The sequence below is a fragment of the Manis javanica genome, chromosome 4 (genome assembly GCF_040802235.1).
Source record: "Manis javanica isolate MJ-LG chromosome 4, MJ_LKY, whole genome shotgun sequence".
Classification (NCBI taxonomy): domain Eukaryota; kingdom Metazoa; phylum Chordata; class Mammalia; order Pholidota; family Manidae; genus Manis; species Manis javanica.
The window spans coordinates 147,017,963-147,042,854 of record NC_133159.1 but is presented as its reverse complement, the minus strand read 5'-3'; positions in this window follow the sequence as shown (position 1 = coordinate 147,042,854).

The following is a 24,892-nucleotide window of genomic DNA, read 5'->3' as shown; positions in this document are numbered from 1 at the left end:
CCAGGAGCAATCTAACTCCTAGATTCCCCCACTCTTTGGTTCACTCATTCAGGATACAAAATCCTGTTAGGGAATATTTTAGCGCCTGAGGCAATGTGTCTGCTCCCCAGAGGCACCAAAAGACAGCTGGAGGAAAGATCTGGCTCTCTGTTTCTGTAGAGAGCCTTTGTAGAGGGCGGTGTATGCCAAGGATAGGCCACACATCAACAAAACTCACAACATGGAATTCCCTTAAGAGGAACATTGAGTTGCTGATACGAAGAGGGCAGGGGAGGATACTGGACAGCCAAATAACCAGCAAATATCCAGTACATTCAACTTATCCTTACTTCGAATGAATCAAGGCAAATTAAGAGAGGCTATCATGATTTATTTTTTCATTTAACTTAAAACTTCCTATTTCAGTGGATCCATTTTGCCATGAAACATTGCAGTTTTCTTTCATAATACCCTTACTTTAAGTGGTGTATGTTTATAATTTTTTCTAAATTCTATTCTAAACAGAGTCACTGGCTGCTTTTAGTACTCGTGTACTCTACCCTCCTTCCTGGCAATACCATCATGAAAAATAATGACAACATTGTATAAAAGCTACAGTCAAAATTCTTTCTTTAAATCTTCAAAATACTTCTTAAGAATAGTGGGAGTATTTTGTATCTATTAAAAAAAAACTCCTGGCAACTAAAAAGTTATTAGTATTCTTTCAAAAGCGTGTATAAGTTTTGTCAATCATATTTTTTCCCAGCTTTATTGAGATATAATTAACATATAACATTGTGTAAGTTTAAGGTGTACAACTTGTTGATGTTCTATATTCTTATATGGTGAAATGATTGCGACAGTAGGGTAATTAACACCTCCATCACCACATAATTACCATTTTTTGTGATAAGAACATTTATGATCTAATGTCTTAGCAACTTTCATGTATATAATACAGCACTGTTGTTTATAATCACCATGCTATACATTAGATCCACAGGAGTTATTCATCTCACCGCCAGGAGTTTGTACCCTTTACCAGCATCTCCCTGTTTCCTCTACCCTCCAGCCTCTGGCAGGCACTATTCTACTCAGTTTCTATTAGTTCAGGTTTTTCAGACTCCACGTGCAAGTGAAGTATGTGGACTATAGCAGGATCCATCCATGTTGTTGCAAATAGTAGAATTTCCTTCTTTCTCGTGGCTTAATAATGCTCCATTGTGTTTATATATGCATCATATTGTCTTTATCAATTCATATGTTGATGGACTTCCTGGCTATTGTGAATAATGCTGCAATGAATATGGGGGTGCAGATCTTGCTTCAATATCCTGACTTCATTTCCTTTGGATATATACCCAGAGTGGAATTGTTATATCATACGTTAGTTCTACTTTTAATTTTTTGAGGAACCCCCCCATACTGTTTTCTATGGGGGGTTGTACCAATTTACATTCCAACAAATAATGTCACAGAGGTTCCCTTTTTTCCACATCCTTAACAACACTTGTTATTTCTTGTCTTTTGGATGATAATCATTCTAATAGATGTGAGGTGATATCTCTCTGGGGTTTTGATGTGTATTTCTTTGATGATTAGTGATGCTGAGCATCTTTTCCTGTACCTGTTAGCCATTTCTATGTCTTCTTTGGGAGGTTCTTCGCTTATTTTTAAACCAGATTATTTGTTTTTTGTTTTTAAATTATGAGTTCTCTATATATTTTGGATATTAACCTCTCACCAGGTGATTTGCAAATATTTTCTCCCATTCAGTAGACTGCCTTTTCATTTTGTCCATTGTTTCTTTGCTGCACAGAAGCTTTTTAGTTTAATGTAGTCTCACTTATTTATTTTTGCTTTTATTGCTTGTGCTTTTGTGTCATATCCAAAAACTGTTGCCAACACCAATGTCAAGGAATTTTCCCCTATGTTTTCTTCTATAGGTTTTACAGTTTCAGGTCTTACATTTGAGTTTTTAATCCATTTTGAGTGAGTTTTTATGAGTGGTATAAGGGTCCAGTTTCATTTTTCTGTATGTGATTGTCCAGTTTTTCCAATACCATTTATTGAAAAGATTATCCTTTCTATCACTGAGTATTCCTGGCTCTCTTGTCAAATACTAGTTGACTATATATGTGAAGGTTTATTTCTGGGCCCTTGATTGTGTTCCATTGGTCTATGTATCTATTTTATGGCAGTACTATACTGTTTGATTAATACAACTTTGTAGTATAGTTTGAAATCAAGAAATATGATGCCTCCAGCTTTGTTCTTCTCCAGGATTGCTTTATTTGGATTCTTTATGGTTCCGTACAAATTTTCAGATTGTTTTTTCTATTTATGTATTTCTATTTATTTCTGTATTTCAAAATATGCCATTGGAATTTTGATAAGGATTGCATTAAATCTGTAGATTGCCTTGGGCAGTATGAACATTTTAATAATATTCTTGCAATACATGGACAAAGATATCTTTTCACTTATTTGTGTCTTCTTTAATTTATTTCATCAATGTGTTATAGTGATGTTATAGTGTTCAGTGTACAGATTTCTGACCTCCTTGGTTAAATTTATTGCTAAGTATTTTATTCTTCCTGATGCCACTGTGAATGGGACTGTTTTCTTAATTTCTTTTTCAGATAGTTCATTGTAAATATATAGAAGTGCAACTGATTTCTGTATGTTGATTTTGTATCCTGCCACTTTACTAAATTCATTTATTCTAACAGATTTTGGTGGCGACTTTAGGATTTTCTAAATATAAGATCATGTAGTCTGCAAACAGACCATTTTACCTCTTCTCTCTGACATTGATGCCTTTATTAATTTTTTTCTTACCTGATTGCTCTGGCTAGGACTTCCAGTACTATGCAGTGTATTAATGGTGAGAGTGGACACTCTTGTCTTGTTCCTTATCTTGGAGGAAAAGATTTCAACCTTTCACTGCTGAATATGAGATTAGCTGTGGGCTTGTCATATACAGCCTTTACTTTGGTGAGGTACATTCCTTCTGTACCCAATTTATTAAGAGTTTTTATCTTATAACATTGGATTTTGTTAAACGCTTTTTCTGCAGCTGTGGATCACATGATTTTTTTCTTTCATTCTGTTAATAAGGCATATCACATTCATTGATTTGTGTATGTTAGACCATCCTTTCACCCCACAGATAATTTCTACTTCATCATGGTGTATGATCTTTTTAATATGCTGTCAAACTCAGTTTGCCAATATTTCATTGAGAATTTTTGCATTCATATTCATTAGGGATGTTTGTCTATAGTTTTCTTTTTTGTTGTGTCCTTATCTGGCTGTTGTATGAAGGTAATGTAGACCTCATAAAATGAGTTTGGAGGTTCCTGCCTCTTCAGTTCTTTGAAGAGCTTGAGAAAGCCAGGCTTTAATTCTTTAATGTTTGAAAGAATTCACCAGGAAGGCCATCTGGTCCTACACATTTCTTTGTTGGGAGTTTTTTTTATTATTATCTCAGTTACATTACTCATTATTTGTCTGTTCAGATTTTTATTTCTTCATGATTTAGTCTTGCTAGGTTTTGTTTCTAGCAATTCATTCATTTTTTTCTAGGTTACCCAATTTGTTAGTGTATAATTGTTCATGAGAATCTCTAATGATTCTTTATTTTTCTGTGGTATCAGATGTAATCTTCTCTTTCATTTCTGATATTTACTTGAGTCTTCTAGTGTTCTCCTTAGTCTAGTTAAAGGTTTGTCAATTTTTTTATTTTCAAGAAGCAGCTCTCTGTTTATTGATCTTTTTAGTCGTTTTTCTGGTTTCTGTTTCATTTATTTGCTGTGATCCTTGTTTTCCCTTCTGCTGTGTGATCCTTCTGCTAACTTCGGCTTACTTCGTTCTTTTTGTAGTTCCTCATGGTATATTAGATTGTTTATTTGAGATCTTACTTTTTTCTTAATGTAGACATTTATTGCTATAAACGTCCCTCTTAGTACTTCTTTTGCTGCATCTCATAAGTTTTGGTATCTTGTATTTTCATTTTTGTTTGTTTCAAGACTCTTTTTTTCCTTTTATTTTTTGACTCATTGATTGCTCAAGAGTGTTTTGTTTAATTTATACATATTTGTAAAATTTCTAGTTTTTCTCTTCTTATTGATTTCTAGTTTCATGCCATTGTGGACAGAAAAAACACTTGGTATAATTTCAATCTTCTTAAATTTAGTAAGACTTGTTTTGTGTTCTAATATATAATCTATCCTGGAAAATGTTCTGTGCGTTCTTGGAAAGAATGTGTATTCAGCTGCTGTTGGATAGCATGTTCTGTATATGTCTAAGAGGTGCATTTGGTCTAAAGTATAATTCAGGCTCAACATTGCCTTATTGATTTTTCTGTCTAATGGCCTATCCAATGTTGAAAGTGGGGTATTGAAGTCCCCTACTATTATTACGTTATCATCTATTTCTCTCTTCAGATCTGTTGGTATTTGTTTAATATATTTAGGTGCTCCAATGTTGAGTGCATACACATTTATGGTTGTTATGTACTCTTGATAAATTGACCCTTTTATCATGTTATAATAACCTTCTTTGTCTCTTGTTACAGTTTTTGGTTAAAAGTCTGTTTGTATGATATAAATATAGCTTTCCCTCCTCTCTTTTGGCATCCACTTGCATGGAATATCTATTTCCATCCCTTCACTTTGAGTCTGTGTGTGTTCTCAAAGCTGAGTGTGTCTATTATTGGTATTGTATAGCTTAGTCTTTTTTTAAATAGGTGTCTATCCAGTCACCCTATGCCTTTTGATTGAATAATTTAATCCATTTACATTTACAGTAATAATTGATGGATAAGGACTTACTAGTGCCATCTCATTACTTTCTGTTTTATAGTTCCCTGGTTTCCTTTATCATTCTTTTGCTGCATTCCCTTGTGAACTGATGATTTTATGTACAGTATGCTTTAATTCTCTTCTCTTTACCTTTGTTAATCTGCTGTGGGTTTGCTTTGTGGTTACCATGACACTTACATAAAACATCTTATAGATGTATTAGTCTGTTTCTTACTGGTAACTTCAGGTGTGTACAACTTTACCTTTTATGCCTCCTCTTTTATGTGTTTAATATCAGAATTTACCTCTTTATATTGTCTATCTACTAACAATTAATATCCATTTGTAGCTACATAGTGCTTTTTAATACCTTTATCCTTTAAATTTAACCTAAAGTTAAGTGATTAACAAGCCATATTACACTATTAGAGTATTCTGAATTTGACTATACACTTTCTTTACCAGTGTGTTTTTTATTTACATGTTACTGATCAGCATTCTTTCATTTCAGCTTGAAGAACTCCTTTCTTCAAGCATTTCCTGTAAGGCAAGTCTACTGGTGATGAATTCCTTCAGCTTTTGTTTGTCTGGGAAAGTCTTTATATTTCTTTTCTTCTGAAGGACAATCTTGCTGGAAAGAATATTTGATTTAACAAATTAATAAAAATCCCTTTTCAATTAAAAAAAGTTGATGATGCTATATTATGACTCCAGAGAACAGCTGCTTAGACAAAGGGCTTTTTGGGAGTTAAGTTGCCTTGTGCTACAAGCCTGTTGATGCTAGTGGGGAAGTATTTGTAGGCTACCTGCTACCCATGTATATTATCTCCCTTGTCCAATCAAGGTGACTGAGAAATGTGTTTGGGTACCAAAGTATCTAAGAATGTTCAGTTCAAATAAATTCTCACCAGCTATAGAGGTTCCTGACCCACAATATGGGTTCACTTAGTACACTAGAGCAGTTCACAAAACTGAGAGAATATTTTACTTAGTGGATAGCTGGTTGATTATAAAAGAATATAACTCAGGAACAGTCAGATGGAAGAGATGCTGTTAGTCAAGGGAGAGGAAATCCGGGCCAAAATACCTCTAAAAACCAAAATCAGTCAAAGGGAGAAATAAAATTTTAAACCCGTTTATTGCTCACAAACTGCAGTCCTGGGCCATCTTTCTCCTCTGCTCTGGAAGAAGCCAATAAGCAAGCAAGCCAGCCCCCTCCCCTTAACCTCTCAGGTTCATACACACACTTGGTTGCCCAGGTAATTACCCATTAACAGGGAGATGAACTTCTCTCCACCCCTGAGGGTGTGCAAATACACAAAAGCCAGGCAAGATATTCTGGAAATGTTACAATTTTACCCACAGATGCATTGGGCAAGGTATGGGGGAAGGGTATGGAGTTTCCATGCTGAGTGCACCACTCTCCCTGTCCAAGTAAGTGTTCACCAACCTAGAAGCTCTCCAAACCTGTACTTTTGGGTTTTTATGGAGGCCTCATTGCATTGGCACTGTTGATTAAATCATTGGTGATTGATCTCAATCTCTAGCTCCTCTCCCCTCCCTGGAAGCCAGAGGGTAGGGTGAAAGTTCCAAACTTCCAATCACATGGTGGTTCCCATGGAAACCAGCCCCCCTTTCTTAGGTGCTTCCCAAAAGTCACTTCATTAACATAAGCTCAGTGTGGTTGAAAGGGGTTTGTTATGAATATCAAAACACCTTTATCACTCCTATCACTTAGAAAGTACCAAGTGTTTTAGGGGGCCTGTGCCAGGAATGGGGATGAAGGCCAAATATATATTTCTCATTATAAATCACAATATCACATAATAGTATTAAAGAGTTGCATTCCTGAAATACTGAATAAATTATACCCTTAGGTTTGTACATTTTTAAAAAAATATATTATGCTTTATTTATCCAGTCTATTGCTGATAGACATTTGCATTGTTCCCATTTGCTGTTATTATGAACATTCTCTCATGTGCCTTTTGTAACACATATGTATGAATTTCTGTTGGGTATATATCTAAGGGAAATTGTTGGGTCATTTGGTATGTTTATAGTCACTTTTTTTTTTTTGAGAGGGCATCTCTCATATTTATTGATCAAATGGTTGTTAACAATAAAATTCTGTATAGGGGACTCAATGCTCAATGAGGTTTGTACATTTTTAACTATCATTTTTAAATGTTTCTGATTTCTAAGTTTTGAATTTAGCATCAAAATCCTGAATCCCAGAAAATAGAGGCAAGAAATGGCAATAATAAAGTCATTAATGTCAACATATTTTTCTTTTCTGATGATCTGGTTATAACTTATTAATTTATTTTCCTCCAGATTTTTCTTTTGTTTTTCTTTCCTTAATTCAACAGTAAATTTGGAGATGTAATTGGTCTTATTTAACAACTCATGAATTGGGCAGCATCTCATCTAGCAAGTTAAAAGGAGCTCCAAGGAACTGTAAACAAGGCAAGGTTTTTATGCATGGAAGTGGGTGGGAAAAGGAGTTTTCTAACAAAGAGTGGATTGTTTTAAGCAAGGTCTCCTTTTTTGAGGGGAATGGCAGGGGACTGTCATGCAAAATCTCACTAGTGTTGATCAGGAAAGTCTAGATTGACTGATTAAAGGTCACATTCCTAGGAGAGGTTGAAATTACAATAAAGTCTTATTTTGCTGTCTTGGACACTATTAACTCCATTTTGGGCCTGTTTCTTTTTTTTTAACAATGGAGAATAAATATTTTAAAGCAATATGAAAGGAAATAAACCACTGATGCTAGAAATGGTTTAGCAAATTTGTTAGCAACAGTATAGAAAAATGACGTTTTGTGAAATATCATATTTGCCACTAACTATAAACTTTATTAATAATTTATTTGATTTAAAACAGCAGCAGACTCACAGAACCAAAGAATGGACTAACAGTTACCAAAGGAGAGGGATTGGGGAGGATGGGTGGGAAGGGTGGGATAAGGAGGAAAAAGGGGCATTATGATTAGCATGTATAATGTAGGGGGGATACGGGGAAGGCAGTATAACACAGAAGACAAGTAGTGATTCTATAGCATCTTACTACACTGATGGACAGTGACTGTATTGGGGTATGTGGTGAGGACTTGATAATAGGGGGAGTCTCATAACCATAATGTTGTTCATGTAATTGTACATTAATGATAGCAAAATTTTAAAAAAATAATTTATTTGATTTATAACAGGTCAGCAGATGGTAAAATAGTTTAAGATCTACAAATGTAAAATGATCTGGTAAAAGGAAACCAGTTAAAATATGTTAGAGAATCATCATTTAATGTGGCATTCAATAAAATAATGAGAAGTCTGGAAAAAACATTTGTGTAAAATAATATGTGCAAACAATGAAAAAATCCAATAGATTGCTGGATTGCATATAGAAAGGTGCTGGTTTGCATAGTTCCTAAAAGTCTAGGACTTGGACTGGAACACATTGAAGATTTGGGAAAGCAGATGCTTCATATATCCTGGGATATCTGTTGCCAAGCGTTTCTTTCACATCTGTGCCTTCATTTCCATTTTCAATGCTACCATCCTATTTCAGCTCCTTATGTCTTCTCCTGCAGTCTACAGTAATAATCTTCTAATTAGTCTCTCTTTCTTGGAGCTTCCCCTTTTCTTTCTAACTTCTTTTTACAGAGCTCCAGATTAATCTTAGTACAGTTCTTTTCAATTGTTCTTCATAACCTCTTGAATTAAATCCAAACTTCTCAGCTAAGCATTCAAAATCCACTGAGAATTCTAGCTTCTCTCCCTGTCTGGCTGGAATAATTCATGTTTCCTGAGGAATCAGAGGCCTTGGAGTAAAAATAATGGACTTACCCCCACAAAAATAAACAACATCCTCTTAGCTGAGCCCCATCCCCACTGTTGCAAAGACTCCCCCTGTTATTTCTGAGGCTCCTCTCCCTTTTCTTCAGCTCTATTGCTTTTCACCAAGGTTTTCTGTTGTCACATCCTGATGAGCCCCTTAATAAGAACAGTAACACTAAATATTGATCATTTCACAATATATACAAATATTGAATCATTATGTTGTATACCTAAAGTGAATATAATGTTATATGTCAATTATACCTCAATTTAAAAAAAAGGAAAAAAAACATTAAAGATTGCTGTGAATCAGACATTAGATCACATGGTCCACATATGTTACCTGAGCAAATCCCTACAATCCCCTGTAGAGTAAGTAGGTATGAGTAGGAACTAGTAACTGGTAATACCAGGATAAAGCCCAGGAAGGCCAACTCCAAAGGCCAAGCTCTCCGCCATCACATTATGTAGACAACTTCTGATGTCACCATACACTACTGAGGATGAGGAATTCGATGGATGCCATATGCCTGAGCTGCCTTTTATTGCTTCCACCCTGTAGTGCTGTCCTCCCTGCTTAGTAGTTATTGGTGATGGTGTCACCAGAGCTTCAGGCCAGGAGCTACACCATTCAAGCCACTGGTGAGCTAGAAGCTTTGATATGTCAGAGCTTTACTCTGCTTTCTGGAGTCCTTCTAGTATCATAGCCCTATGGGGTTCCTACCCAGGTAGACAGAGACATTGTCACCCTTTGAGCTACACTGTGATACCAGGACATCTAAACTGTCCCTTTGACCATCTTGTCTCCCTAGATTATCTCAGAGATTTTAGTGAACATATATCTTCCACTTTTAACTTTGGACTCCCTCTGCCTAACTTAACACCTAACTGTGGGCACATGGGCTGGACTGGAAGATCTAATGTGCACAGTGGCTGCTAGGATGAACTCAAAATTACTTCTTCACTAGGGAACTGGGTTGGGAAGGAGAAGCATCATTGAATACCTCTTTGAACTGGTAGAATACATGTCTTCCTTTTTCAAATAACAAAATTTAGTAAAAAAAAAAAGTAATTATTAAAAAATTCCTCCATCTTTTAACCCTCCATAATACGATTATTAGGTTGAGTTTGTGTATTTTTTTTCTGGGAGGCTGCTCATTCTCTCATATAAACAGATTCCCAGCAGATCTCAACTCCTGAGACTTCTGATTCAAGCCATGCTTAGACTCAGGGTTGAACCCCACTCTACTTACTCATTTCTTACAGCTCCTATGTGAGACCTCTGGAATCCACCAAATAGAAACCCCAAACCAGCCCTGTGCTTTCTTGCAATGCCCTTTCTCATGACCCTTCCTTCACCTAAACCTCCTCACCACCTCCACCTCCTAAACTATCTTTTAATGCTCAGGTCTAGAGTCGCTCTTCCAGGAATCATTTACTGAGAACCCTGGAAGTGAACTTTCTCTCCCTGATCTCAATTCCCAATTGCTTTAAAGTCACTTTCCTGGCACTCATAATGGGCATTTGTTTTGTCTGCCCAGTGCACCTCTCCACTCCAGCCATGTAATTCTAGTGTAAACACCAATCACAGTACCCCCATTACACTGGACAAGGGGTAACATATACCCACCATTGCTGATCATAATACCCTATTGCTTTGGCTTCAGAGATTGGTTGGGGATAGGGACATGTGGCTAAAGCAGACCAACAGTCTTTCTCTGGGATCTACATTCCTCGAGGTGAGGCAAAGGAGTTCTCTCTTTTGTCTGGGTCAAAAAACTGACTTGGTATTAAGAGGGGCTTTGGTGTGTGTGTAGAGGGAGAGGGAACAAAGGGAGGAGGGAGTCTTACAATTTTGTTTCAGTCCTTCAATGTACTGCATCCTTCCTAATTGCATGAATTGGCTGCTGCTCCTTTTAACAGAAAGAGCCTGGACTGCAAAGGAGTCTGCCCCAATGACTAATATAATTATCTACTTGGGGACATCATTTTCTCACCTATTAGATTTACAAATCCTGCTGGCAAAGACTACACATTTCATATTTGTATCTCCCCAGCACTTAGCACATGCAATCAACTGCATAATATAAGCCCACTAATATGTTCTATGAATGAGTAACATTGTATGCTATGCTTTAATTGAAAAGCTAAGATTAAACTGTTTATTTCTTGTTGGACGCTTCATAATTTAGACTCAGGACTGCAGCATCAACTCTTATTTGAATTTCCACACTGTTGGCCTGCCCTACAGATTTTAGACTTGCCAGCCTCCACAGTCACACCAGCCAATTCCTTAAAATGATTCACTCTCCCACCTATCTGGGTTTTGCATTTCCCCACATGTTTAATGAGAGCCTAGTATGTACCAGGCATTGTTTTAAGCCCCAGAAATATGTCATGCACAAAACACAAAAATTCTTGCACTGATAAGCTTACATACAGAGACAGAGGCAGATAATAAATAAATACCTAAAATCCATAGTATATAAGATGGTGGTACATGCTATTAATACAAAAAAGGGCAGAGGGATGGAGTACCACCAGTGGAGGCAGTGTGTTAAATAAAGAGGTCAAGAAGGTTTTATTGAGAAGCTGTTGTTTGAATAAAGAAAGGAAGGAATTGAGTGATCAAGCCAAGTAGTGAGTATTTGAAGGAGGTATGAGGATGCTCAAGGCCAGGAGAATAGCCAATGTCAGGACTCCGAGGTGGGAACATTATGTGTTTGAGAAACTTTAAGGTGTCAAGTGTGACTGGAGTATAAAGAACAAGGGAGAGAAGATGAGGTCAGAAGGTCATGTAGGAGCTACTTGTAGGCTGCTACAAAAATTTTGATTTTTACCTTCACTGAGATGGGAAGCAACTGGAGGGTTCTGAGCATAAGAGAGATATTTTGTCTTTTTCTCTTTGAAAGTATATCTTTAGTTATGAGTCAGCTGGGCATATTTTCATACATATCTCGGTGATTTACATGTTCATTCATTTTTTTCTATTGGATTGATCTTTTCCTTATTTATTTATTTAATTTTTATGTATTGAATTTTTTATTGAGTTTTATTGAGATGTAATTTCATATCTCATACATACATATAAAACACATATACATAGACACATAACTTTGTATAACTTCAAGGTATGCAACATAATGATTTGATATATATTTATAAAATGATTATTGAAATTTAGTTGACATCCGTCCACTCACAGTCACAAAATTTTTTTCCTTGTGATGAGAACTTTTAATATCTACCGTCTTGGCAATTTTCAAATATATAAAACAGTAGTTAGCTATAGTCATCACATACACGAGAGATATTTTTAATGGAGCACTGACTGGTGTGTTGAGCATGAATTCTAATGAGACCATGGTGGCTGCAGCAATGATGGTAGCAGTGCAGATGACAAGACCTAGTGGGTTCTAGAAATCTTTTGAAGGCTAAGCCAAGTTGCTAAAGAGGAGTATGAGAAAAAGAATGGTGTTATGGGTATTAAAATTAAAGTAATACATGATCATGGTAACAAATCAGATTGTATATAGATAGAAAGATCTTGCTATGAAAAGCCTATTTCCCAGCCCTCCCCTTTCCACACAGTCTCTCTCCCTACAACTAACTTCCTTTTAACAGTTTCTGGTTTTGATTATCTCCATAGCTCAAGATATAATGTTTATAGTTAACTTAGCAGCCATTCTTAACTCTTCTCAGTTACCACCTCCTACTACAAGGTTTAGAAAACTAGACTCATCTTCCCAACCTTCCTTGCAAACTAGGTTGGTCATGTACCCTGTCTGGACAATCAGATATAAAAAGATGTCTGTAAACTTTGTTCTCTTAACAGGGAAGAAAAAACAACTAAAAGAAAATAAAGCAATTAAGGTTTTAAAAAAGCCATTGAGGCAGAGCACAGAGGGTTTTTAGGGCAATGAAAATACTCTGTGTGATACTATAATGGTGGATACATGTCATTATACATTTGTCCAAACCTATAGAATGTATCACATCAAAAGTGAACCCAAAGGTAAACTGTGGACTTTGGATGAAAATGATATGTCATTGTAGGTTCACCAGTTGTAATGCCCCACTCTGGTGGGGGATGTTGATAATGGGGGAGGCCATGCATGTGTGGGTGCAAGGAGTGTATGGGAAATCTCTGCACTTTCCATTTTGCTGTAACCTATCACTGCACTAAAAAACTAGTCTTTTTAAAAAAGCCATTGAGACATGTTTTCTGTTTTTTGTTTCTTGTCAGTAAATAGAGTTAATGGAGAGATTAGTAAGATTTTGGCACCTTTACTGAAATTAATAAATATTGTTATCTGCTTGGGATTGGATTTATCTCATTTCCTTTCCTATGAATGAATGACAGTTGTGAAGGGTTTTGTTCTGTTTTCATTTGTTTTTGTATGTTGGGTTTATGTAATATTCTTAGCAAAGTCTTGGAATGGTCTCTATATCAATTTACTCCTCCATGGATATATCACAAACATCACTGAAATAATTTTAAAAATATGGACTTATGAAAGTTAAAAAAAAAGTCTGCAGGGGTGAGGGACTGTCAAAAAACTTTTGTTTTCTCATAGAAGAAACAGATCACTGCCAGTACTCCCCTATTCCCATTGCTCATGCCTTGACCATGGATGTGATAACTGGGGATACAACAGCCATCCTGGAGCCAGACACGATCAGCACAAAGACAAAGAGCCAACATGCTGATGTGGCCAAGCAGCAAGAGGGAAAGAGCTTGTATTCTCGATGGCATCTTAGAGGAGCTGAACCAGCTGTAACATCCATGCATCTCTAGGTATATAAAATATTAGCTGTCAGTATTTTTTAAACCAGTGGTTCTTCAAGTGTCATCTTTAAATCAGCAGCAGCTCAGGATCACCTGAGAACTTATTAAAAATGCAAATTCTCGAGTTCTACTCTACACCTAAAGAACCAGAAACTCCAGGTGTGGGGCCCAGCAAGCTGTGGTTTAATAAGCCCTTTGGGTGATTCTAATACACACAGAAGTTTGAGAACTTAAATCAGTGCTTCTCAAACTTTAATGTGCATAAATATCACCTAGCAATCTTGTGAAAATGGAGATTCTGATTCAGCAGGTGTACTGATTCAGTGGTTGCACCTGGAACCCCCCTTCAGGACTGAGGCACTCATTCCCCATCTGCTGAGGGTGTTGGCAGAAAAGGTTCTCAGCTGAATACCTCCCTGGGAACCAACTCCAGGCAAGGAGAGCTCTCTCACTCATGGGGCAGCCTGCATCTAATGGCTAGTTGATATACAGAAATAAAGTCCCACCCCTCTTCCTCAAGGCAAAGACCCCTTAAGGGCACCCTGTAGCACCAGCTGAAACCCCTTTTTGCAACTGCTTCAGAGTTCAGCCTCTCTCCCTACACAAGCCTGTTTCCTCACCTCTCATAGGTGCTGTTCCTTAGTTAGAGTTGCCAGATTTAGCAAATATAAATGCAGAACAACCAGTTAAATTTGAATTTCAGATAAGCAAGAATAATTTTTAATAAAGCATGTCCCAAATATTACATTATATGTTGTTTATCTGAATTTAAACTTAATTGGGCATCCTGTATTTTATCTGGCAACCCTATCCATACAGCACTCCCAACTAAACTTCCTGCATGTAAATCTCAGAGTCTGTTTCCCAGGGAACCCAACTTATGACAGTTGTTACCAGGAAATATCAAGAGAAACAGACTAAAATGGGAGTTTGGAGCTGTTTCATCCAGCAGCCAGCTTACAATGAAGACCTGGTCACTGGTGTAAGTGTTGACCCTTGGTAAGTGGTTATGGGGTAATTGTTAAAACTCTACCAGTGGGAAACAGGGATAGAAGATTGGTGGAAGGGGGTGCACTGGAGGGTCATTTGAGAGGTTCAAGGGAAATAATTATATAAAGGCTTTGGAACTGTATAGGTGTATTTTCTGACTAGAGCCAAGGGTTGTTAATCACTTTAAAAAGGTGAAATGTGAAACCAGAGGCCTTCTGTCTTGCCAATGGGTTTCAGCCATGGGCAAGTTCACTATGGATTTAATGTGACCAAAGAAAATTGACAGCAGAACACTCTTTGGGGTGAAAGGGTTATACCCAACTTTATTTCCAGGTGGCAGGTCAGTCACTAGAATCCCATTCACTCAGAGTGAGTCTGCATGCAGCAAGATCGTCTCTCCCCTTGCCTCTGAGCCCCTCTGTCCACACAGCCATCCTCTGGGCCTCTCTGCACAGCTGTCCCACACAACCGTCCTCTGGGCCTCTGTCGTCAGTGCTGCCAGCACTCCAGCCTCTGCTCTGCTCTCCTGCAGCCTTGCAGCCCTGCCACGGTGTCTTGCCCAGAGCACTGGGCGGAGCTCTTCCTATAGAGTCAACAGCCCTGTATTGCCCACAGGTGTGCAGTGAGCTAGTCAACCAGGACCAGGTGAGAATCCTGGCCACAGGAACTCTCATTTTATCCACACCTTCCCTGGCAGCATGTACAGAGACTCTCATCACCTAGAGCTGGAGAGCAGAAAGGCCGAGGGGCAGGCGCAGGAGCAGGACTTAAGTATAAGAGCAGCAGTGCTCCAGAGAAAGTTGAATGCTTCGTCATGACAGGTCTGGGCCCTGATTGGGAAAGATTGGGATCCTGAAATCTGGGATGAGGACCTGCAAGTCAAAGAACTCAAAATCCTCTGGGTTAACACACTAAAAATTCCTCTGAACTCTCTGAGCCTGCAGAGGTAGACCACTCCTCCCTGATAAAGGCTAGTACCCCCCTTGAAGATGATACCGGGAATTCTGCCTTATAGGACAATTCATGCTGTGCATAGGATCTATTCCCATTTCATCTCCTGGCCACAAAACTGATAACTAGGGTTAAGTCACAACATAATCCAACAGGGGAAGTGCTGGGCCTGATGAGGGAGAAAAGGACTATATACCAAAGGAGATGCAGGACCTAGTTAACATGTACTCATAGGAACCAGAAGCACCTATAGACCATAGATTGGGATCCCCTTTATCCTCCTCACTCTTTCAACCACCACCCCAACCCCTCCCCAATGGTAACCACCAGTCAACAAGTGGCATTTTTGTTAGAGCACCTAACATGGCTTCCTGTATATGGTATTAGCCATTAATCTGATGAGTGCATTCTTATCCATCCCTATTTAGAATAAATTCACATTCACATGGAATGGACAACAGTGCACATTTATAGTTGCCCCACGGCTGGGCTATATTAACTCTACTGCCCTCTGTCATAATAAAATCTGAAAGAACCTTGACCTTCTGGACATTCTGTAGAATTTCTCATTGGTGCACTATATTGATGACCAAATGAACAAGAAATACAAACACAGACTGGAGACCTGGACAAGACATGTGTTTCAGAGAGTCCTACAAAGATTCAGGGGCCTGTCACACTAGTGAAGTTTTAGGGGAAACAGTGGCACTAGGCATATGAAACATCCTCTTCAAAGTAAAGGTCAAATTATTCCATCTTGAGCTTCTCACCACTAAGAGGGAAGGTAGGCCTTTTTGGGTTTTGGAGGCAGCATGTTACACAATTGGGAATGTTGCTTTAAACTTTACCAATTAACAAAGAAGCCTGCCAGTTTTGAGTGTGGCCCAGAGCAGGAAAGGGTTCAATAGCAGTTCCAGGCTGCAGTACACGAAGCCCTGCTTCATGGGCCATGTGACCCATCATACATTATGGTATTAGAGGAATCTATGAGAAAACATATCATGTGAAGTTTATGCCAGCCCCAATATGAAAATCACAATTGATACACATAGGGCTTTGGAACAAGGCTATGCCACCTGCAGCAGAGAATTCCATGCTTCAAAACACATCTAGTGACATGCTACTGGCATGCTACTGAGACCCAGTTTATGGTAAGTGACCATGTGGCCAGAGCTGCCCTTTAAGGCATAAGATTGGCAAACCTAGCAGCAATTCATTTTAGGATGGAAGTGATACTTCCAGAATTGGGAAACTTCTGCCCAATTCTACTTCTCTTTTCCCCAGCCAGAGGCCTCAAGTAAGTTACATAAGCAGATGACCCGTACTCCCATGTCATCTGCTACTGTTACACTGGCACCTTTCACTCAATTCAAACCAATATTCAGGCTGACTTCCAGAATGTCAAAGGTCTTGAAAATTCACCTTTCCATAAAGACAGTAAAAACACTGAAAAAAACTGTCAAAATCAACTTGTTTAGAACTTTAGATATTAATAAAATGCTTGCAACAATCTGAGAAATGTTTACACAGAAAAACAGTGAAATTCAGTAAAAACTTGATGAGATTTACAATGTTTTAACTTGCCCTAATTCCATCCATCCTCCCCAGCTCTACAGTAATCTTGAAAATAAACAGCCTCACAACTACTGTATCTGTGAAAACCAAAAGCCTTTGAAGAGGCAGAATGGGTTTGGAGCTCTGCAAGATCCCCCTCAGAGAATTGTCATTATTTGACCCATTTAGTGGTTTGCTGAAAGCATCTATAATCAGAACTATTTGACTTGCCTCCTGTGGGTAAAATTCTAATATTTCCAAACATCTCGCCTGCCTTTAGTACAGCTGCATATCAACAGGTGCTCAAGGGTGGAGAGAAGTATGCTTTAGTGCATTTGCATGCCCTCAGGGGTGGAGAGAAGTTCATCTCCCTGTCAATGGGTAAATATGAGGACGTGTCTGAACCTGAGAGTTTAAAGGGAGAGGCTGGCTTGCTTGCTGGCTTGCTTCCTTCCAGAGTGGGGGAGAGAGACGGCCTTGGACTGTAGTTAGTAAGCGATAAGTGGGTTTTAAACTTTATTTCTCCCTTTGACTGATTTCAGTTTTATAGAGGTATTTTGCCCTGGGATTTCCTTTCCCTGGATCTACATCTGGCAGTAGTTGACAGGATTCCTCTGAACCCAAAATCTGTCAAAATAGGTGCAACCTTTGGGAGGGCCACCGCTAGAAATGATGGGGACAAGTGGTGCTCATGCCGAGTGATGTGTGTCTACACTTGTGTGGTTGTGGAGATGCCACCACCGCTGCTGGCCATGCTGACCCCCGCCCATGGTCCAAGACTAAGGCTACTGCTTCTGCCACTGCTGCTGCTTCTGCTGCCAACTGGAGCCTTGTCACAACTATAGAAGGAGAAGAGGTCCGGTACATCTTGATAGAGAAGCAATGGGCTGCTGTGTACCACACCTTGTTGGCTTCGGAGCTCATCACCAGAACAGCTCTGACCAAGGTAATAACCACCTATCCCATTGCACAGTGGGTGAGAGACGACCCAAAGGCCACGGAATGGCATGGCACAGACACCTACCATGTATCATGTGACTGGCCATTTGCCTTTGGCATCCCCAGGGAATGGTGAAGCAGATGCATTGGCCCAGGTGCACTGGCTAGAAGGAAAGCCTGCCTCTGATGTGGCCCAATGGCTATATCAGTGTTTGTTGCACATGGGGTAAAAGACAATGTGGGCTGCAGCCTGTCGGTGGGGCTTGCCATTGACCTTTGAAGAAGCCAGCTGAGCCCAGAAGGAGTGCCTTGTACGTTGTGCAGATCAGCAAGCCACCAAGAGGAGGCTAGAGCATCTCTTTGCAGCCTATGGCCGGTCGCGGGTGATTGAGAGCCATCAAGGCACCCACTTTATTGGACATACGTTGCAAGGATGGGTGCAGCAATTAAGAATAAAATGGATGTGGTCCTGGACATTTCGACACATGGACCGGTGATGGCTGGCCCTTCTGGGACCTTGGGGAAAAGGCCTGGAAGCTGGCCTCCTGTATAATCCTGGAATAACAGCAAAGTGGCCCCCCAAAACCACAGTTATTTGCTTCTACAGTCCTTGTGTCCTGGATGTCCCCCAGCTGGCTGCAGCTGCAACATGATGGATGGAATGGAAGAGCTTTGGACTTAATCTGCATGGGACTTTGAACCTAGCTGAATTCTCTGGCTTGAAAATCATGATTGTGTTGCTGTTGTCAAGTAAAAAAATGCTTAAAGAGGGGCTTGACTTTGTCCAATATTTGGTAAAAGTTTTGTGAGTAATCTAGCATGGTTGTTAGGAATGAGTAAACAAGTGTAGAAACATATTTTGTGTTTAGTGAGAGATTATGCTGTAAAGTACATTTGCTTAATCTGCATAGGCTGAATCCTCTGGTTTGACGATTATCATGATTTTATTGTTGCTGCTATTATATATCATTAGTTTGGTTGAAAAAGGGGGAACGAGTAAATTGTAAGGTGAGATTTCTGGAGGGGTGGCCTGTGGGTAAAACTGTAGAATTTCCAGAGTATCTTGCCTGGCTTTAGTACATCTGCATATCAACAGGTGCTCAAGGGTGGAGAGAAGTATGGCTTTAGTGCATTTTCATATCCTCAGGAGCGGAGAGAAGTTCATCTCCATGTCAATGGGTAATTACCTGGGCAACCGAGGAGTATCTGAACCTGAGAGTTTAAAGGAAGGGGCTGGCTTGCTTGCTAGCTTGCTTCCTCTGGAGTCGGGGAGAGAGATGGCCCTGGACTGCAGTTCGTAAGCAATAAACAGGTTTTAAACTTTATTTCTTCCTTTGACGGACTGCAGTTTTTAGAGGTATTTTGCCCCGGGATTTCCTTTCCCCTGACCTACACCTCAGTACTATCCCCAGGACATTTGTCAAAAACCATCTACAGCAATTGTTTAAGACTATACCTGTCCAATGTGGTGTTAGAATTTGGAGCTAATGAGGTTGATCAAAAAACGTAAAAGGTAAGATAGGCAAGGGAGTTTCATAGGAGTCTTTTAAAAGCTCGAAGATATTCCTTGGAATCTAGAAGGCCACATGCATATGCAGAGTTGTGTAGATGCCCAAGAAATACCTGAGAGGTCCCTAATCTCTCACCTCTGGCTGACTTTGAGGCTTTTCACAAACATGAAGTATGCATGTGACAGTAGGTATTTTACTATGGGATCCAGTAGTCCTGTCACATTCCACACCACCTAGAGGCATCTAGCCTAATAAAGTGATATGGACTTTTGAAATGGACTTTCAAAAGCACAGCTGAGATACCAGCTTAGAGATAGTACCCAATGAAAATGGGATTGCATTCTATGGATGCACTATATACCCTAAGTCAGTGATCATTATATGGTGCTTTGTTCCTAATAGGCCCCTAATAGATGAGTCTGGGAACCAAAAGGTAGGAGTGGCTACTTACCTTCACTCCACTCCCAGTAACCCACTTGGGGAATTGTATTTCTAGGTTCTGTGGATCCAGAGGTCTTAATTCCCTATGGGAAATATTTCTACCAGGGTATACAAGAGTTCTGTTAAGCTATAAGTGATGGCAGCTGCCCAGTCTCTTTTGCTACTTTGTGCTAAGATATCAGCAGGCAAGGAAAAAAGTAGCTATCCTGGCAGGAGTAATTGATCCTGATCCTCAGGAACAGATAGGACTGCTGTTACACAATGAAGGCAGAGAAGAATATGTTTGGCATTCAGGTGATCTACTGGGTTATCTTTTGATATTCTCCTGCTCAATCTTGCCAGCAAATGGATAATCGCAACATCCACAGCCTGAGAAGGATGTGATAATCAGGGACTCATACATGGGTGAGGATCAGGGTCCACCTATCAGATAGGCCACCTAGACCAGAAGAGGTACTGGTTGAGAATGAAGATAATCTAGAATGGTTAGTAGGGGAGGAGACAATGAGTATTAGTCAGACTGGAGACCAGCTGCAATACAGGGTCAAAGGAAGGGCTGTAGATCATCCCACTACTTGTATTAAGTTTCCCTCATAAGAGACCAGTAAGAACGCTGGAGGAGCTCTTCCCAAATAGGGTGAATTTATTCTGAGAGAAATGCATTCTAGGGTTGCCAGGGATAAAATGTAGTACATGCTGTGCTGTGACAAGTTGCTCAAATTTTCATTTCAGGACCAAAGTACTCATTTATCCAGCTGTTGGACTGTTGGCAGCTAAGAGTTCTCAACTGAGTCCTTTCTGGCAATTTCCCTCCGTTTAAGAGAAACACCTTGTCCAAGGTCAGACTCTGGGGGCAGTTAACATTCAATGATTGGTTGATAAGAGAGTGTGAAGGCTCAGCATATCACCTGAAGGACAGTTCAACTCCAGAGTTCCCTGTAGGCTCAGCTGTTTCTGTTAGAACTGCACTGCAGATTAGCTTCTCCTTCTGCCCAATTCTATTTCTCTTTGCCCCAACATCACTCCTCAATAAAACTCCCATGTGAAAATTTCAGAGCCTCAGAGCCGGTTTCCTGAGGAACCTGATCAACAATAAGCAGTGGGGTTTGGGGTACAGCATTTCTAATAAGTTCCCAGATTATTCCAATGCCACTAGCCTGCAGAATTCAATTTTGAAATCAGGTATATTGGGATATAATTTACACAGAGGAAAATTCACTCTTTTTTGGTGCACATTTTGATGACTTTCCACAAGTCTATAGAGTCATATAATCACCACAATCAAGATATAGTACATTTCCACTATCCCAGAAAGTTTCCTGATGCCCTTTTGTAGTCCATCCCCTCTTTCCACCCACAGCACTGGCAACCATTGATCTGATTTCTGTCCCTTTTGGTTGTGCTTTTTCCAGAATGTCATATAATTGGAGTCAAACTATATATAGCCTTTTGAGAGTGACTCCAGTCATTTAGCCTGTTGTTTTGAGATTTACATATGTTCTTGAATGAATTGGTTGTTCATTCCTTTTTATTTCTGAGTAGCATTCCATTGTATAAATGTACCACAGTTTGTTCATCCATTGCCAGTTCATAGACATTTTAAATGTTTACAGTTTGAGGGATTATGAATAAAGCTTGTATACACATTTGCTTACAGTTATTTGTAAGGAAATGTATTTTCATTTCTCTTTGAAAAATTCCTAAGGAGAGGGATGCTACATGTATGCTTAACTGTAGAGGAAGCTGCTATGCTGTATTTTAAAGTAGCTATACCATTTTGCATTCAGCAGTGTATAAGAATTCCAGATGCTCTGTATCTTCTTCAGGATTTAATATTGTCCGTTTTTAAAAATTTTAGCCATTTTGTGTGTAGTTATAACATTGCTTAAATTTGCCTTTACTTAGTGACTTAGTATGAAGTGCATCTTCTTGTGTGTATGTTGACCACTTGCATATCTTTTGCAAAGTGTTTTTTCAACTCTGACTCACTGGGGTAGGGGTAGGTGGGTTACTTTTCTTCTTATATGTTGAGTTTTAAGTGTTCTTTATATATTGTGGCTATAGGTCCTTTATCTGCTGCATGTTTGCAAAAATTTTTGCCCAGTCTTGTGTTTTGTCTTATTATTTCTTTTTTATTTTTTTTATTTTTAATATTTTTATTAAGTTTTCATTGATACACAATCTTATGAAGGTTTCACATGAGCAACATTGTGGTTATTACATTCACCCATATTATCAAGTCCTCTCCCCTCACCCCATTGCAGTCACTTTCCATCAGCATAGTAAAATGCTATAGACTCACTACTTGTCTTCTCTGTGCTATACTGCCTTCCCTGTGACCCCTCCCTATATTATGTGTGCTGATCATAATGCCCCTTAATCCCCTTCTCCCTACCACCCCACCCACTATCCCAACCCCCTTCCCTTTGGTAACTGCTAGTCCCTTCTTGGAGTCTGTGAGTCTGCTGCTGTTTGGTTCCTTCAGTTTTGCCTTGTGGTTATAATCCACATGAGTGAAATCATTTGGTACTTGTCTTTCTCCACCTGGCTTATTTCACTGAGAATAATACCCTCTGGCTCCATCCATGTTGTTGCAAATTGTAGGATTTGTTTTCTTCTTATGGTTAAATAACATTCCATTGTGTATATGTACCACTTCTTCTTTATCCATTCATCTACTGACGGACACTTAAGTTGCTTCCATCTCATGGCTATTGTAAATAGTGCTGTGATAAATATAGGGGTGCATCTGTGTTTTTCATACTGGGCCGCTGCATTCTTAGGGTAAATTCTTAGGAGTGGAATTCCTGGGTCAAATGGTATTTCTATTTTGAGTTTTTTTGAGGAACCTCCGTATTACTTTCCACAATGCTTGAACTAATTTACATTCCCACCAGCAGTGTAGGAGGGTTTCCCATTCTCCACATCCTCACCGGCATTTTGTTCCTTGTCTTTTGGATGTTGTCCATCCTAACTGGTGTGAGGTGATATATCATTGTGGTTTTAATTTGTATTTCCCTGATGTTTAGTGATGTGGAGCATCTTTTCATGTGCCTGTTGGCTATCTGAATTTCTTCTTTGGAGAAGTGTCTGTATATATACTCCACCCACTTTTTAAATCAGGTTATTTGCTTTTTGGGTGTTGAGGCATGTGAGTTCTTTATATATTTTGGATGTTAACCCCTTACTGGATATGTCATTTACAAATATATTCTCCCGTACTGTAGGATGCCTTTTGTTCTATTGATGGTGTCCTTTGCTGTACATAAGCTTTTCATTTTGATATAGTCCTATTTTGTTCATTTTTGCTTTTGTTTCCCTTGCCCATGGAGATGTGTTCAGGAAAAAGCTGTCCATGTTTATACTGAAGAGATTTTTGCCTGTTTTCTTCTCTGAGTTTTATGGTTTCATGACTTACATTCATGTATTTGATCCATTTTGACTTTACTTTTGTGTATGGAGTTAGACAATAATCCAGTTTCATTCTCTTACATGTAGCTGTCCAGTTTTGCCAACACCAGTTGTTGAAGAGGCTGTCATTTCCCCATTGTATATCCATGGCTTCTTTATCATGTTAATTGACTATGTATGCTTGAGTTTATATCTGGAGTGTCTATTCTCTTTCATTGGTCTATGGGTCTGTTCTTGTGCCAGTACCAAAATGTGTTGATTACTGTGGCTTTGTAGTAGAGCTTGAAGTCAGGGAGCATAATCCCCCAAGCTTTATTCTTCCTTCTCAGGATTGCTTTTGCTATTTGGGGTCTTTTGTGGTTCCATATGAATTTTAGAACTATTTGCTTTAGTTCACTGAAGAATGCAGTTGGAATTTTGATAGGGATTGCATTGAACTTGTAGATTGCTTTAGGCAGGATGGCCATTTTGACAATATTAATTCTTCCTATCCATGAGCACAGGATGTATTTCCATTTATTGGTATCTTCTTTAATTTCTCTCATGAGTGTCTTGTAGTTTTCGGGGTATAGGTCTTTCACCTCCTTGGTTAGGTTTATTACTAGGTATTTTATTCTTTCTGATGCAATTGTAAATGGAATTGTTTTCCTGATTTCTCTTTCTGCTGGTTTGTTAGTATATAGGAATGCCACAGATTTCTGTGTAAAAGGATACATAATAATTTTGTATCCTGCAACTTTGCTGAATTCAGTTACTAATTCAAGTAGTTTTTTGGTGAATTCGTTAGCGTTTTTTATGTACAATATCATATCATCTGCAAACAGTGACAGTTTAATTTGTTCCTGTCCAGTCTGGATGCCTTTTATTTCTTTGTGTTGCCTGATTTCCATGGCTAGGACCTCCAGTGCTATGTTGAATAAACGTGGGAAGAGTGGGCATAGTTGTCTTCTTCCCAATCTTAGAGGAAAAGCTTTCAGCTTCTTGCTGTTAAGTATGGTGTCGGCTGTGGGTTTATCATATATGGCCTTTATTATGTTGAGATACTTGCCCTCTATGCCCATTTTGTTAAGAGTTTTTATCATGAATGGATATTGAATTTTGTCAAATGCTTTTTCATCATCTATTGAGATGATCAAGTGATTTTTGTCCTTCTTTTTTTTTTATGCGGTGTATGATATTGATGGATTTTCGAATGCTGTACCATCCTTGCATCCCTGGAATGAATCCCACTTGATCATGATAGATGATCTTTTTGATGCATTTTGAATTCGGTTTGCTAATATTTTGTTGAGGATTTTTGCATCTGTGTTCATCAGGGATATTGGTCTGTAATTTTCTTTTTTTGTGGTGTCTTTACCTAGTTTTGGTATTAGAGTGATGCTGGCCTCATAGAATGAGTTTGGGAGTATTCCCTCTTCTACTTTTTGGAAAACTTTAAGGAGGGTGGGTATTAGGTCTTCTCTAAATGACTGATAAAATTCAGCAGTGAAGCCATCTGTACAGGAGTTTTGTTCTTAGGTAGTTTTTTTTATTACCAATTCAATTTCATTGCTGGTAATTGATCTGTGCAGATTTTCTGTTTCTTCCTTGGTCCGTCTTGGAATGTTGTATTTTTCCCATTTCTTCTAGGTTATCCAATTTGTTAGCATGTAATTTTTCATCATATTCTCTAATAATTTT